At 31.1% G+C, this 14307-nt stretch overlaps 1 protein-coding gene across 1 annotated transcript in view; it reads right to left on the bottom strand.

Annotated features, from left to right (window-relative positions):
- LOC126902850 (transcription factor hamlet-like) overlaps positions 1–6715 on the bottom strand; it is a 37819-nt gene extending 31104 nt beyond the window's left edge. Inside the window, exon 1 of the mRNA XM_050680550.1 lies at positions 6303–6715. The gene's annotated coding sequence lies outside the window, so the exon portion shown is untranslated. The remainder of the gene's footprint in view (positions 1–6302) is intronic.
- Positions 6716–14307: the final 7592 nt, after the last annotated feature.

Genomic DNA, 14307 nt, shown 5'->3' with positions numbered 1-14307 from the left:
TTGTTTAATTTTAATTCGTTCACATGAAATATACAAACGTACAGATTGTACGGATCATTTTACAACACTGTTTTGAGCGTTAAAAAAAGTAATAATAATAATTTTTGGTTTATGAATAACAAATGTACTTATTGGGAAATCGGTGTGCGTTATAATATCTATGATCTAACTCAAGATCGGCTGCGAGGGGCCAACGACCAGAAAATGTATGAACAAAAGCAGCTAAACGTCGCAGTAGTTGTACAAGTACGCGTGTTGGCATGAAGAGTTTTTTTTTTTTTTTTTTTTTTTACCTCGCCCTCTCTATGGAAATAGCTTCGTAGAATTTGTACGGAGTATACAAACAAATTGGATCAAAGATGAATGGACCCGATCGATCAAATGCGGTTGAAATTGAAAGTCGATTCGAATCGGATCGATTTATGCTAATCTTTTCGGTCAGTACGCTGTGCATGGAATACATTATTATAATATAATATACAATTCTAATACCGGTAGCCACTGGATCTCAATTCCAACACAACGCCGCATATGCCTACGCCCTTGTCAAAATACAGTGAAACCCGTCCCTGGCAAAAATTGACGTCCGTTCGATAAACATCTCTATCACACAAGCCCATTGTGTTCCAAAACTCTCGCGATAATACCATTACCGAATTTCGTGGCAGAGAACCATTTCCATACGTATACTCCTACGCGCTATTATAATATAAATAGAATTAAAACGCATACATTAACGGACACATTTAAATGAATATCATATTATAAAATAACCAGGAGACTGTCGTTGATCCGTTTGGTAAGTGCCGCCGGTCTAACATGAAAAAAATACTGCATTGTACGATGCGTGCCAGTAGTAATTAGTAAAAAAAAATTGACTGACGACTCGGCTCGTATAAAATAGAATAGCGTCTAAACGGATGATTTATGTTTAAATTATGTCGTTATAACACGCGCATATTTTATTGTCGATTTGTTTGTTTAGATAAACACCATTTACGAAACCAACTCGCCGTAATAACGATCGAGGTTTATTCGTATGTCCACCTGAAACATTTTGGAAATTACTGACTTGATTAAAAACATTTTGCAAATGCGTGCACTTAATGGAATATTGTAATTACGTACACGGCCGTCAAACGCAACAGAGACGGTGAACCAAATTGGTTTTATTCCTCCAAGTTTACAGTTAATTATAGGCAGTCACTATTTGCAAGAAAAGTACAAGTTAATTACCTTTACTTTGAATTTCGGGTGCCAATTATGCTCAGTTCTTTAATAATATATTTGTATTATTTGCTATACACCAAGTGATCTGCTACACATCATAATAAATTACATAATAAGGCGTTGCGCTCACTGTTGCAGTAATTATAAATAATCAATGGTGAAAAATTGTTAATCGCAAAAAAATACATTATCTACATTATTCAGAGACATCCAATTTCGTTACACATAACTTTTTGTAACATCAGCGTAAATAATTGGATTTAAAGTTAATATATTTTTTTAATATTTATCGAGTATGTTAAATGTTAATCGTATGCGATTGCATTTTTCTTGAGCAATGCCATGGAAAATAAAATACGCGAAGATAAATATTTATTATTGGCTCGAAATCAAAAATATTTTATTTTTATTTAGTTTTCATACTAATTAATACCAAGGAAGTTTTTGTTAAGCGCATGCAGTTCATTTTTTGTGTAATTTCTCAAAGAAATAACAGGTTAATCAATTTTTTACTTTACATTTATAAATCTATGGTTTGTTTTAAACGTTTGATGTTGTTCGAAATCATAAAACATAAATATCNAATATGTTAAATGTTAATCGTATGCGATTGTATTTTTCTTGAGCAATGCCATGGAAAATAAAATACGCGAAGATAAATATTTATTATTGGCTCGAAGTCAAAAATGTTTTATTTTTATTTAGTTTTCATACTAATTAATACCAAGGAAGTTTTTGTTAAGCGCGTGCAGTTCATTTTTTGTGTAATTTCTCAATGAAATAACAGGTTAATCAATTTTTTACTTTACATTTATAAATCTATGGTTTGTTTTAAGCGTTTGATGTTGTTCGAAATCATAAAACATAAATGTCATATAAATAAGAATTATTTTCGATCAATAAAATAATTAACAGCGTTTACGAGAATTCAGTTTTTTTTTTTTTTTTTTTAAAAAAATTCATAATGGAATAAGGTTTTTCTATTTTCGTTTGTTATGTATTATGATGACGAAATGAACTCGATGGACGACATAACCCGGAAAATAGATTTTCTTTCGTTCAGGCGTGAATGATCGCAATGTGCTAATAATAGACGATGACGCAACGGAACTAATTTGTAACACTTTCCATTTTCTTTGGGTTTTTTTTCCTATATTTATATACATATTTATTTAATATTGGCCCATTCTGTGAAGGTGCTGTATTTGAAATTTAGGTAAACCCATCCGAACACAGTGAGAATATGCAAATCATTTGTGACGACACAAAAATCTATACACAGCAGTTAAACTACTTTTTAACAGTGCGGTAAAAAAAAAAAATTGCATGCAAACACACACATGCAATTTTAAACGTATAAAAAACTATACATACGTGCTCACACATAAGTGGATATTCGTACAAAAACACAACATCCAAAGCCAAAAAATTAACGATGTCAAAACGACCGCCGTTCGGATAAACAGTTGCGGCGAGGTTATTTTTTTATCAGTACGCAGTGCGTTATTGTAATTCACCGTTGGGTTGTCGTGCCACCGCCGTCCGAACGACTCGTGTGACATTGCGGGAGTCATAAAAAATTCATCGGTCGATCCAAATTATCATCGTCAACGAGCAACACGGTCCAGATTTACTGTCATTTATGCCAATAGGTACGCGCAATCGATCAGTCGTGTCCGATGCCGATAAAACAATGTAACGCGTTTTAAACTTGTAGTCGGTGACCTAAAAATTATCACCCCGTGAATTTTTTTATCTCCTTTTATCGCCGGCCTGTGGAGTACGTAACGCATAACCGTAAATGTTTTTTGTCGCTTTTGTTATATAAACACGCGGTCCAACACATTGCGCCGGCAACGAAATATAACTCGGTCGTGGAAATCTGACGGGTTCCAATTAGTCGGCTCTAATGTCGCGCATTCGTTAACGTGTTAATAAAACACTCGGTCGACGGAGAAAAAAACGGACCATTTTTTGCATCCACTGGCGATGGCCACTCGTTCGATATTTTGTGGCGCGATTGTCGTGAGATGCCAAATCGCAATTAAAACAGTTCATTTCACGTCGTTATTAACGCGTAGAAAATTGTACCCGCAACGTTTGGTGGTCATAAATGAATCCGAACCCTAACTCGGACATGATGCCAAAATAAACGAATCGTCGTAAACCTTAGGCGCTTATGAACTCCTCTGGTTAATTCATTAAAACGTGACATTGAAATAAATAACGAGATTCGTTGGTGGAAATTATCCGTTTGCCACCCATAGCGCAACAGTATCATTTAAGATGTGCAAGCACAGCATGGCGGTGTAATTACGAGTACAAACGCACGACGGTTGTGCGGCGGACAGTTTGACAATTGCACACGCTGATGACAGAACAGCGGATACTACGCCGTTTTTCACTACGCGTCCATCAGCGATAAACGTCGTCCGGCCTTTTGCCTCGGCTAATACTGTTGTCCGTCGAGGCCGAGGAAAATGTCGAAAATCGGTTCGGCAACAGCTGTGAACACGTTGTTATCGCGGGACAAAGAAAATACGCAGGCACTCGTCGCGAATCGGAATGATTGTTATTATTACATTACACGAACGTGTCGAAACTGTGGTCGGACTCCGTACCGTCGGGCCGATTGGGCAATCGCACAAAACGTTCCCCGTGCAATCTACGGCAGTGTCACACCGCTGTCTGGGCGCGGGCAACTAACACACAGGTAGCCGATCATTAACCCGCGATGATGATACACAACAATGGCCGACATATTAACCCATTTTCGTCCGTCGCTGGCGTATTCAGTTGTCGCTTACGACGGTGTCCGGTGGGCACCGTCCAAAAACGACCGCCGTAAACGGTTCCCTAATGGATCTATAATCACGACTTGTCGCCGATGAGATAACATTTGTGGACAAATCGCCGTGTGAGAGACGAGTCGCCGAAAGAATCGTGAAACCTTTTTCGGTCACGTAGATAAGTCCTGTGACGGATAGAGACGACCCCGACCGCTAATGTTTTTTAATAACGTGTCATTCTTTGTTTACCAGTGGACGCTCGGGATGTGCTCTTCGTCGTTTCGTTATTAAAAACAATGTTCGCAATGATATCGGACGAAACGAGAATAGAAAAAAAACGTGCGGCAAAGGAGCGGCCGTGCGGAAAAAATTGAGTGTTATTGCACAACGACCTGTTGCCGAGACACAGACACAGGTAAAAATGTAGAATTTTCGTGAAGAGTTTATATGCGACCGAAAATCCGTCAAATTTGGTATTGTTCTTTGTTACAGAACGTTTTTTGTACGAGCGTACACGTTATGAAACTGAGTAGGTTTTTTTTTGGCTTCTTCACTACACTTGCGGTTTTTATTATTGTCATTATTTAGCAACGTGAACTAATCAATCATTCGTGACAAAAGAACCGCGCGAAGAATGGAGACGATAGGGAACAATGACGGCGATTGGGAAAAGTGAATTCGGATGAGAAAACTCGGTCAACGAAAATAAAAGTGCCAAGGAAATCCATCGATAGTGTGTAACGAATTTCCCTTCTTGTAACGAGAAAAAAGGAAATGTGTTTTAATGAGATTATACACCACGGCCTTATACGTAATACGAACGGGTTACACCAAGTCAACAAAATATATCAGTACTACCAATAGTCATTTGAACTAAAATTTTATTGTTTTTTTGCCATGATCATAAAATTTATGGTTTGGAGTGTTTCGTACTTATAATGAATGTAATGTATCTTCTGTTTTGATTTTGTTGAACTGTATAGATACTCTATCTAATCAAACGATACTAATCAAATTTTATTGATAATTTAAACAAATTTATCATAACGCGGGAAAAATAATTTCTCCCAGTAAATTCAGTACAATCAAGACAGTTCAAGTAAAAACTAATTCATATTTACATAAAATATTTTATGACTATTATAGTAATAATATTTTCTATAGTTTTTATAGATTAAAATTTGAAAATCAAGCTGTAAAATTAAAATTACGATTTTGCTTAATTTTGAATTTGACTCAGCCATTTTTTACTAAATTATTCTTCCAATTGCCGTTAAAACACAATTTAAGAATATTCGTAATGTCAAATGTTATGATATAATTGTTTTTTTTTTTCATTTTCTTCGTATAATATTAGTTTTCAAAAATTATTTTTTAAATGCTCTGTGTAAAATAATTAAAACTGATTTGGAATGTTTGGTGTAAGTGAATTTTAGTCTGAATTAAAATAAGCATAATGAATAAAAAATAATTTCTAGGATATTATATCTAAAAAAATACTTAATTTTAACCAAAGAATATTTCATAATAACTAATCTTTTTGGTGAATGGTTTCTAATTTTTTTTTTTGAAAATACAAAATACTTAAAATTGTTTAGTTATATTCACTAAAAAACTAATGTGCGTGATTAAAAGAAATATTTAATATTTTGTCTGTGATAAATAGCTAATGAGTAAAAGATTTTTTAGAATTATGACTAAGATTAACAAATTGAATTTATGTTGATAAAGACAATTATTTAAATAGTTTTTATTTAAAGATTTTTAAAAGCGACGGAATAAACGTATTTTTTGTTTATATTGACTGAATCTTAAGACTTTTAACAATCAAAATTGCATATAATTCATTAAGATTTTCAAATTTTTACGTTCTATAATAATGGATACTAAAAAAGGAACAATAAAAAATCAATTGATATAATATTAAATTCTGTTTAATACATTTTTTTAACTTTTATTTACTAAAGCAACAATAATGATTATTTTTATCATTTTTCTAATAACTTAATAAAGTGAAAAGTACTTTTATAAAATAATTAAATATTTTTGCTTCCAAACAAACCCAAATTAAAAATGTTTCTAATTATTTATTTAAAAGAAAAAATCAAATTATCTATTTATATGAATTATATTGTTATAATTAGGCCAAAATAAGTATATCCGCTAGATTTAATAAAATTGAAAATTATGTATAAATTATTCGTGTAGAATTACAATTAATTTTAAATGGTTGGGAAAAGGATTTAAAAAAAAGTTCCCGTGTAGTAAATATGTTCTAGTTACCTTTAAAATTATAACTAAATCAAAGTGGTAGTTATCCTGTTACAGAACACTGGACACTTACACGCGGACACAATCGGAACAGCGAATTGTCATGATCGTCACTGGTCGTGTAAATAACATTTGACGCGACACTCGTCTATATTTCTCTGAACTGATGTATTTCGCCGCCAATGACAATATTTTAATATTATTGTTATTGTCTCGTCACAACTGTTTTCGACTGTCCGATAAATTGCAATATTTTAGCGAACCATAACGACGGCAACGAAGACGACAAGAACGAACGGGTTCAATATCGTTTGTGTGTCCGAGTGTGCGTTGTTCGCGTATCGGATGCGTATGTTCCACTGCCGGCCCGGAGGACAACCCAGTTTCTCCTGGTGCGTCTTCTGCCACCGTTACCGTTTTCTAGCGTCCCCCCCACTCGACCAGGCCGGGGTACCGCACCGTACACTTTTGCTTTCTGTCGGTATGACACGCGACTCATCTCTCCCGCGCAAACACGCCGCCGCATGAGCCGCTTGGTGGCCCAGTTTATGGTGCGAAGCGGATGGTGTACGGTACACGTGGGCGGCGGAGGGGAGTGATTGCCTTAGTGCGTTCTGGAGGCGGTGCCGTTAACTGTCGAGCGGGGAGAAACGGGGCGGTGCTCGGGTCGCTAAATCGGTAACGGGTTGGCCGAGATTCGGTCAGTGGCCCTATGCGCATCGCTCTCATGCCGATCGCCGCGGGAGGGGGCGCCCTAAAACTCGAACGACGGGCGTCCCGCGTCCGTAACAGCATATACCGTTCAATTTATGCAGTCTTCGAGACCACCGCCAGACGATAATCTCTGGTGTCGCTCACATAACTTCTGTGTTATCAAACACGTCAATTCAGCCAAATTTTACCCAACCGATGGCATATTTTTTTATTTTTCTTGGAGACCATCAGCGTCTCTGACTTCCCTTTGAGCAATTCTGAGTTTCTCTACTCAAGCCTAAAAAATTCACTAGCGAACCGAACAACTATATACTGTATACTTTTGCATTTCAAAGCGGGCAGAGTGCACATTAGCAATAAGACCTGTACCCTCCCACACTGTGTACTTACTGATTGTAGTGAAATGCTTGTGACTCAATAAGTATTGACTCTAAATTTGTTATCCACTATCAATATGTCTTGTAAAAAAAGGGCTACAAAATAGTTATTTTAACATTTCACAAAAATTTATATTCTTGATTTTCTGTGTTAAAATTACCATTTTTGTGCGCATAAAAAAACAAATAAATTAATAACACTAACATTACGATGATAAACTTATAATTTATAATGTTAAATATTCATAAAATATGATGTTTGACCTAATAAAAATAATAAATAATTAATACGAACATTTAAAATTAACAAATATAATTTAAGCATTGGAGGGGAAAATCATAAAACAAAAATACTATTGAAATCTTTAGTGTAATATAAACACGCCAGAAAAATAAAAATATTTTATTATTAATCAAATAATATGAGGGACCAGTGAGAGCCGAGAATTATTATGAACAGAAATAAAAAGAATGTACATGTTCACAAAATAATATATTCTCAGCTTAGGATCAAATTTAAATTAATAATTTGGCATTCATTTTAAAAATGATTTTGTTTATTAGGTAAAACAATGGAAATTCCAACTTTCATTGAAATAATAAAATGTTTGAAAAAAAAAACTGTTATAAAACGTTAAATATTAACATAATGTTATTTCATTCTTATTGATTGGGTTTGATGACTAGAAAATACGATAATAAAAATTTAGTTATTGTCAAACAGAAAAATTTTAAAAAGAAAAACATTTTAAGTTTTTAAACATTTTTAAAGAATTATTTTAAAACTGTACTTCAGTTTCAAGACTAAATATGAAAATGCGTGTTTATATTTTATTTTAAATTATGAGCAATCATTATTTGTTTCATTTGTGTAACACAACATGTATTTTAAGATTATATTGGTTATGAATTAAATACACATAAATGTTTATTCAGTATGAATCTTTTAAATTTAGAGATATTTTTTGCGTTGCTAATAATTCAAATTTATACTAAGTTGTAATTATGGATCTATTTAAAAAATAATTAATTCACAATAACTCTAAAATATTATTCCAAGTAAAAGTCAATTATATTTTATGGATTTTGATGAACTTTTAATTTAGTACAACAGTTATCATTATCACCATAGCCTCTATTTAAGCTATTAGGAATTGGTGCCACCTTAACGATTTGACAGGATTTTATAACAGCTGTCGAACCTCAATAAAATTCATTATGTCTAAGAGAACCAGTAAGGTGGTTAGGTTTGTGTCACTATTAATGTTTTCGTATGGTCACCCGTCCGTATTAAACCGCAAACAGAACAGCTGAACATCAGGGCTAAGGTAACCCTTTTATTCAAGAGCTGATCACCACACCTCTGGCCTGATTAATTTCCTTCCTAATTTTTCCTATTAACACTTTATTGTCAGCAAATAACATGCACCTCTCCTTGTATTTCTCTAGTAATTTCTTCCATTACAATAGAAATTAAGTAAGGGCTTAAAGCATAAGTTTGATGCACTTCTACTCTTACCCTAAAACCTTCTGTTTTATAATTAATCAATTGAAATTGTTATCTTTAATTTGTACTTTTTTAAATTTATCTAAATTTGTCTTTTTTTGTAACTTTTGCTTTTAGTTAACAAAGTTACAGTGTGCAGCTCTAGAGTATTATAATAACATCTAATGTTTGCAATATTTTCAATTTAGAAAAGTAATTTTTGATTACGATAATTTTTGGGGAAAAAATGTTTATGTTCTAACATATATTAACATATTATTGTTTTAAATTTTTCTATAAAACATTCAGTATCACAAGATAATTTTAATAATAAACTAACATACTTAGTTAAAAAAAAAAATGATATTTTTTATTAATAAAGAAAAATAAATAATACGCCTTTCTAATAGTCCAGAACTGTAAAAAATATTCACGCAAAATATTTGTATGATGTAAGTTTTCTTTAGATGTAAAAATTTTGTGAGAGACTCTATGTATTAGATAATCTATTTATACATTTTACATTTTATTTGACTATTAAATAACTTACACAAGGGATTTTTCCCTTGTTTAAGTTTATAAAATTATCTGGTGAGAAGGCTAAGAAAAATTGGTCACAATCGAAAAAATATTTAGTAGTAAAACACAATAAAAGTTTTTTTTGGTTATTATTTATTTCCATAAGATCAAAAAAACTAAAAGATAAAAAACTACAGTTTTTTGAAACATTATATTACATATTAAACTTTGTATTTTTATAAATGTTCAAATATTAAATAAAACAACTATTGAAATAATTGACCAAAAATTAATTTGTTTTGTTAAAAATTAAAATCTATAAAAACTTTTTTAGTTGTTCTATGTACATCATAATTTGAATTAAGTTTACATGAATCAATATAATACACAGAAGTCTTAATATTATACTCTTCAAATAAATTTTCTAAATGCATTAAATACGATTTGATAATGTCAATATTTTGCATTAATTCTTCCTTAATTTCTTCTTTAATTTTATCTGAATTTCTATTATCTAGTATTTCATTGTAATCTATTAGAACAAATTTTGGCGACAGACTTTTCATAATTCTTTCAATATCTGTAATTGAATTCTGAAGTGTCATATTTATACCTTTTACAACTTGTGGTCTTTTAACGGAATCTTTTAAAACTACTATCACTTCTTGCCTGTTAAATAGTGTTTTAAAGAAATCATCATTTAAAATATATTTATTCATATCATTAATTTCTGTATTGGTATTTCCAAAAAATGTATGTTTTAATTTCCAATATTTAGAAGCATAAATTATGTGCTTTCTTATAAAATGTAATGCTACTGTTCTTATCACGTTTAACATTTGTTCTTGATATTTTCGTATTTGAATTATCCAAAGATCTAGATGGTAATAATTCGTTGCTTCATAAAAACTTTTGTTGAGCACTTGATATATTTTGTTAAAAACTTCTTCACTTTGACCACCAAAATTCATAATTATGTTTCTCAATATATTTTCATTCTTTATTTTATATAAGCAAATACTTTCTAAGGAAACCCAATTTTTTTCTTTATCATTTTCAAATAGAATACCATTATTATGTTCTTGTATTTGGCTTATCAATACTTCGAAATCTTCCAAATTTACACCATCGTCAGGATTCACTATCATACTATTCTTGTTATCTTTTCTACAATATATATTAATAGAAGAATTTAATATGGATATGATTTCATTTATTATTAAATAATTGTTATTCATATTAATTGAATTTTTACGGCACATTGAACTATGCAACAAAAACATATGTACTAGCCAGAACGGTCTTACATAAAATTTCTTATTTATTTTGATAAGTGAAGCTAACATGTGGCTGGTAATTTTTTCGCTTAAATGACATTCAATTACATTTGTGCAGTTTGTTAAATAATTATGAAGTAAAATCATATTGCCACAAACCAAGTCACAGTATATGAAATCAACGGTTTTTTGTATAACATTGTTACTTATTAATTTATCAGTGAAAGATAATATCTTTTTTACATCATTAAATTTTAATTTTTGTATATTATCCAGCAGCGAATAATCAAGTCCAGTTTTCAGTTTGATTGCTTGTTTAATATTTAAATGTTCACTCGGAATATTTGTTGAATGACACGTATTAACTTGCATAGCATGCCAAATAATCGTAACTACAATGTTGATAAAAAGATTAAAAATCATTTTTCACTACTTTAGTTTGCAATTGTTAAATAAATGATAATTCATGCAAAATGAAAACTTTTTAACTACTTGATTAATATTGTGTATCGTTTTTGATATGTTAATTTTCCTAAAAAGTAGGTTATGACAATATATTTAAATGTTTATAAATTTATGATAATCATTGTTAGGGACTATTTTTATAGTTTACTTATTATTTTGAAAAATAGTCTAAATCTAATACTAAACTGAATAAATATTAACGCAATAATATTTACAGTGGTAAAAACTATGGCAAGAAATGCTTTGATGAAAATTTATAGATAGTGTATAATTCTAAAAATTGATCGATAATTATAACTACGTTAAACTCATATGTTATTAATTATATATAATGTAATAAAAGTAACCCTAAATAATATTAATCCTAAGAAATCAAATGAGCTTTAACACTCAAACCTAACTCAAACCAACATAATTAGTTAGCTATGTTATACTTTAGTCACTAACTAATTAAAAAGAGAGAAAAAAAATTAATCTACTTATATATAACTCATATAAATCCTTATACATGTTATATTTCGAACCCATTAATGAATATTTTTGGAAATGTTATGGACATATTTGTTCAGGCGCGGACTGGGACCAATTTTCTTACCGGTAAACCAAGTTAAAGGGGCCCATAGGACCTTTCCAGAGCCGCGGCAAAGCTCCTAGAAGCCCACCCGATCATTTGTGCTGGTTTTTTTTTATCTGTCGCCTACTTTACTCAGCTTAGACTTGACCGATTTTGATGAACTATACGTAAAAAGACTACTAATCGTATCTAGTTAAAGACATACTTCTCGTGTCCCTAAGAAAGGAAAAAATTAAAAAAAAATGATGTGCTATCGTTTTAATATTAAACTTCAACCATAAAAACCAAAAGAAAAATAAGTTGCTTTTGTTAAATTATCTGACTTTTCTAAAAATAATAGTAATTTTTTTCGCGTTACAGTCATTAAAATTGAGTTTTTATAATCAAAAAAATTGCTTTTTTCGTGTTGCCAAAATTCCAGAAGTTCTCTAATATTTGTTTAGAAAGGTAAGAAAACTTTACATAATATGGGTAAATTACAAATGGGGTTCTCCATGAAAACTTTTAAAAACTTTTAGTAAAATCGAAAAAACGGAAAAATATCTTATTTTACACAAATAGAATAAATATTGATTAATGTGGATTTTCTTTTCATTGTAATATACGTGCAGTATAATTAAAATTTTATATTTGTTGCTAGGCAAGAATGAGTAAACATAATTTTATACGCTATGGTTATAGACTTACGTAATTATTGTATGCACTCCTAATTATAATTAGTATACATGTCATAAAGAGCCGGATTGAGACTTTTCAGCCTACCGAGATTTTAAGTTTCAGCCCATACGACAAAAGCTGTTGTACTCATCTCTAATTTTATTTACATCCTAGTCAAAGAGAAAACATAATTATTCTTTCGTGATCACTTTTTAGTAGAAGAATTCATTATTCGCGATCTGACTTACCCCTAAAGGAATCGTACATCCATTCATATTCCTACTCAATCCATCTCTTATAGTCATAATAATTCGCTGTATTATAAAAATATTTAAAAATATAAAATATATTTTATTTATATTCGCTGTACTGTATGCTTCGTAGTGTGTTACTAGCACTCCTCTGTTATATCACTAATTACTTTATTATTATATATTTAATCTTTAATTAATTAAATCACTTAGTTGTAAACATTATGTAAATTGGTGTTTGGCGCGAATAAAGTAAATAAAATAATAATTGTTTCACTTAGACATAATTATAAATAATTTCTCGGTAGCTCGCTGGCTCAATTCAGACATGGTGTCATACGTGTCATTTAATGTTTTACAAACAACAATGTTAATGTTTAATACATTTTTTTACTCATAAAATATAGTATAATGTATATTAGTATAATTTTTAAGTACTCACCAAACAATAAAGCGGTTACCAAAACTCATAAGACACAATAACGATAGTTACCATTGACGAGCAAAATGAAAATGATCAAGATTTCAAATAAAAAACAAACAAAAATATTTTTTTGAAATCATTAATAAATATAAAATCATGATAAAAGGATATCGCAAATTGAGAAATATCGATATGCTATTTATTGATTTTTATGATACAATANAGGGATATCGAAAATCGAGAAATATCGATATGCTATTAATTGATTTTTATGATACAATACAGACGTTGGACAACACACGGATCGGTCATTAGTTTTTATCATAATAATTGTAAATATAAACAATTCGGACACATCAGCCGTCAAACACGTGCTGACGACTTCCGCGAATTAAAAGCAGACGACATATTTGATAATCAGATATTTTTATCGATTTACATAAACAAATATGACAATTTTATGCTCTTAAAATAGTATTTAACTAATCCAAAATGCAAGAGGACTCATAAAACCTTCGGGTCATTCCAACATGTCTGTGAGGACCAAGTGGCGATATTAGGAGTCGCACAGGGCCCCAGAGCAGTGTCATCAATGACACGGCGCTGCATAACAATTTTTGATAACTTTTAATTGTCAGGAGGAAATTGGGGATTTTTGTAAAAAAAAAATTATTAAAATTTAGGCAGTTTACTAACTGATTTGCCATAGTACCAAGGGGCCCATATATCATAACTTTTGGGGGGGGGGGCCACCGGGATTTTCCCGATATCCCCGTGNTGGGGGGGGGCCCACCGGGATTTTCCCGATATCCCCGTGGGCCAGTCCGTGTCTGTATTTGTTTTTAATAAATCATTTTTTTCGAGATGCTGTTAAAATAAATATTGGCGATTATTTATAACAATCGTAGAAAATGATATCAAAATTATCAAATATTATTACAACGGAGTAATCTAAAATTATGCCTCACGCCGTATCTTCAAAATTAATCTCAAATTATTTTAGAAGTAATTAGTATCATAAACAGAATGATTCTGCTAACGCTTGTCGTCTTATCAGATATTATGGATTGATTTAAATAACTAAAAATTTTTATTATTAGAAACTTTTGGACATTTAGTCTACTTTTTTACAATTTTAAATACTTTACTGTTACCAGGTCTAAAGTTATTTTTAAAAATATTACTTTTTAATTTTGGAATGGCCTACGTCAACATTTCGTAAAATACTATAATTTGAATAAATTAAATTGAGTATCCCGAGCGGTATATTTAC

Source organism: Daktulosphaira vitifoliae, unplaced genomic scaffold (genome assembly GCF_025091365.1).
Source record: "Daktulosphaira vitifoliae isolate Bord-2020 unplaced genomic scaffold, ASM2509136v1 Scaffold_1, whole genome shotgun sequence".
In the NCBI taxonomy this organism is placed as follows: Eukaryota; Metazoa; Arthropoda; class Insecta; order Hemiptera; family Phylloxeridae; genus Daktulosphaira; species Daktulosphaira vitifoliae.
This window is presented reverse-complemented; position numbering and strand designations above follow the sequence as displayed.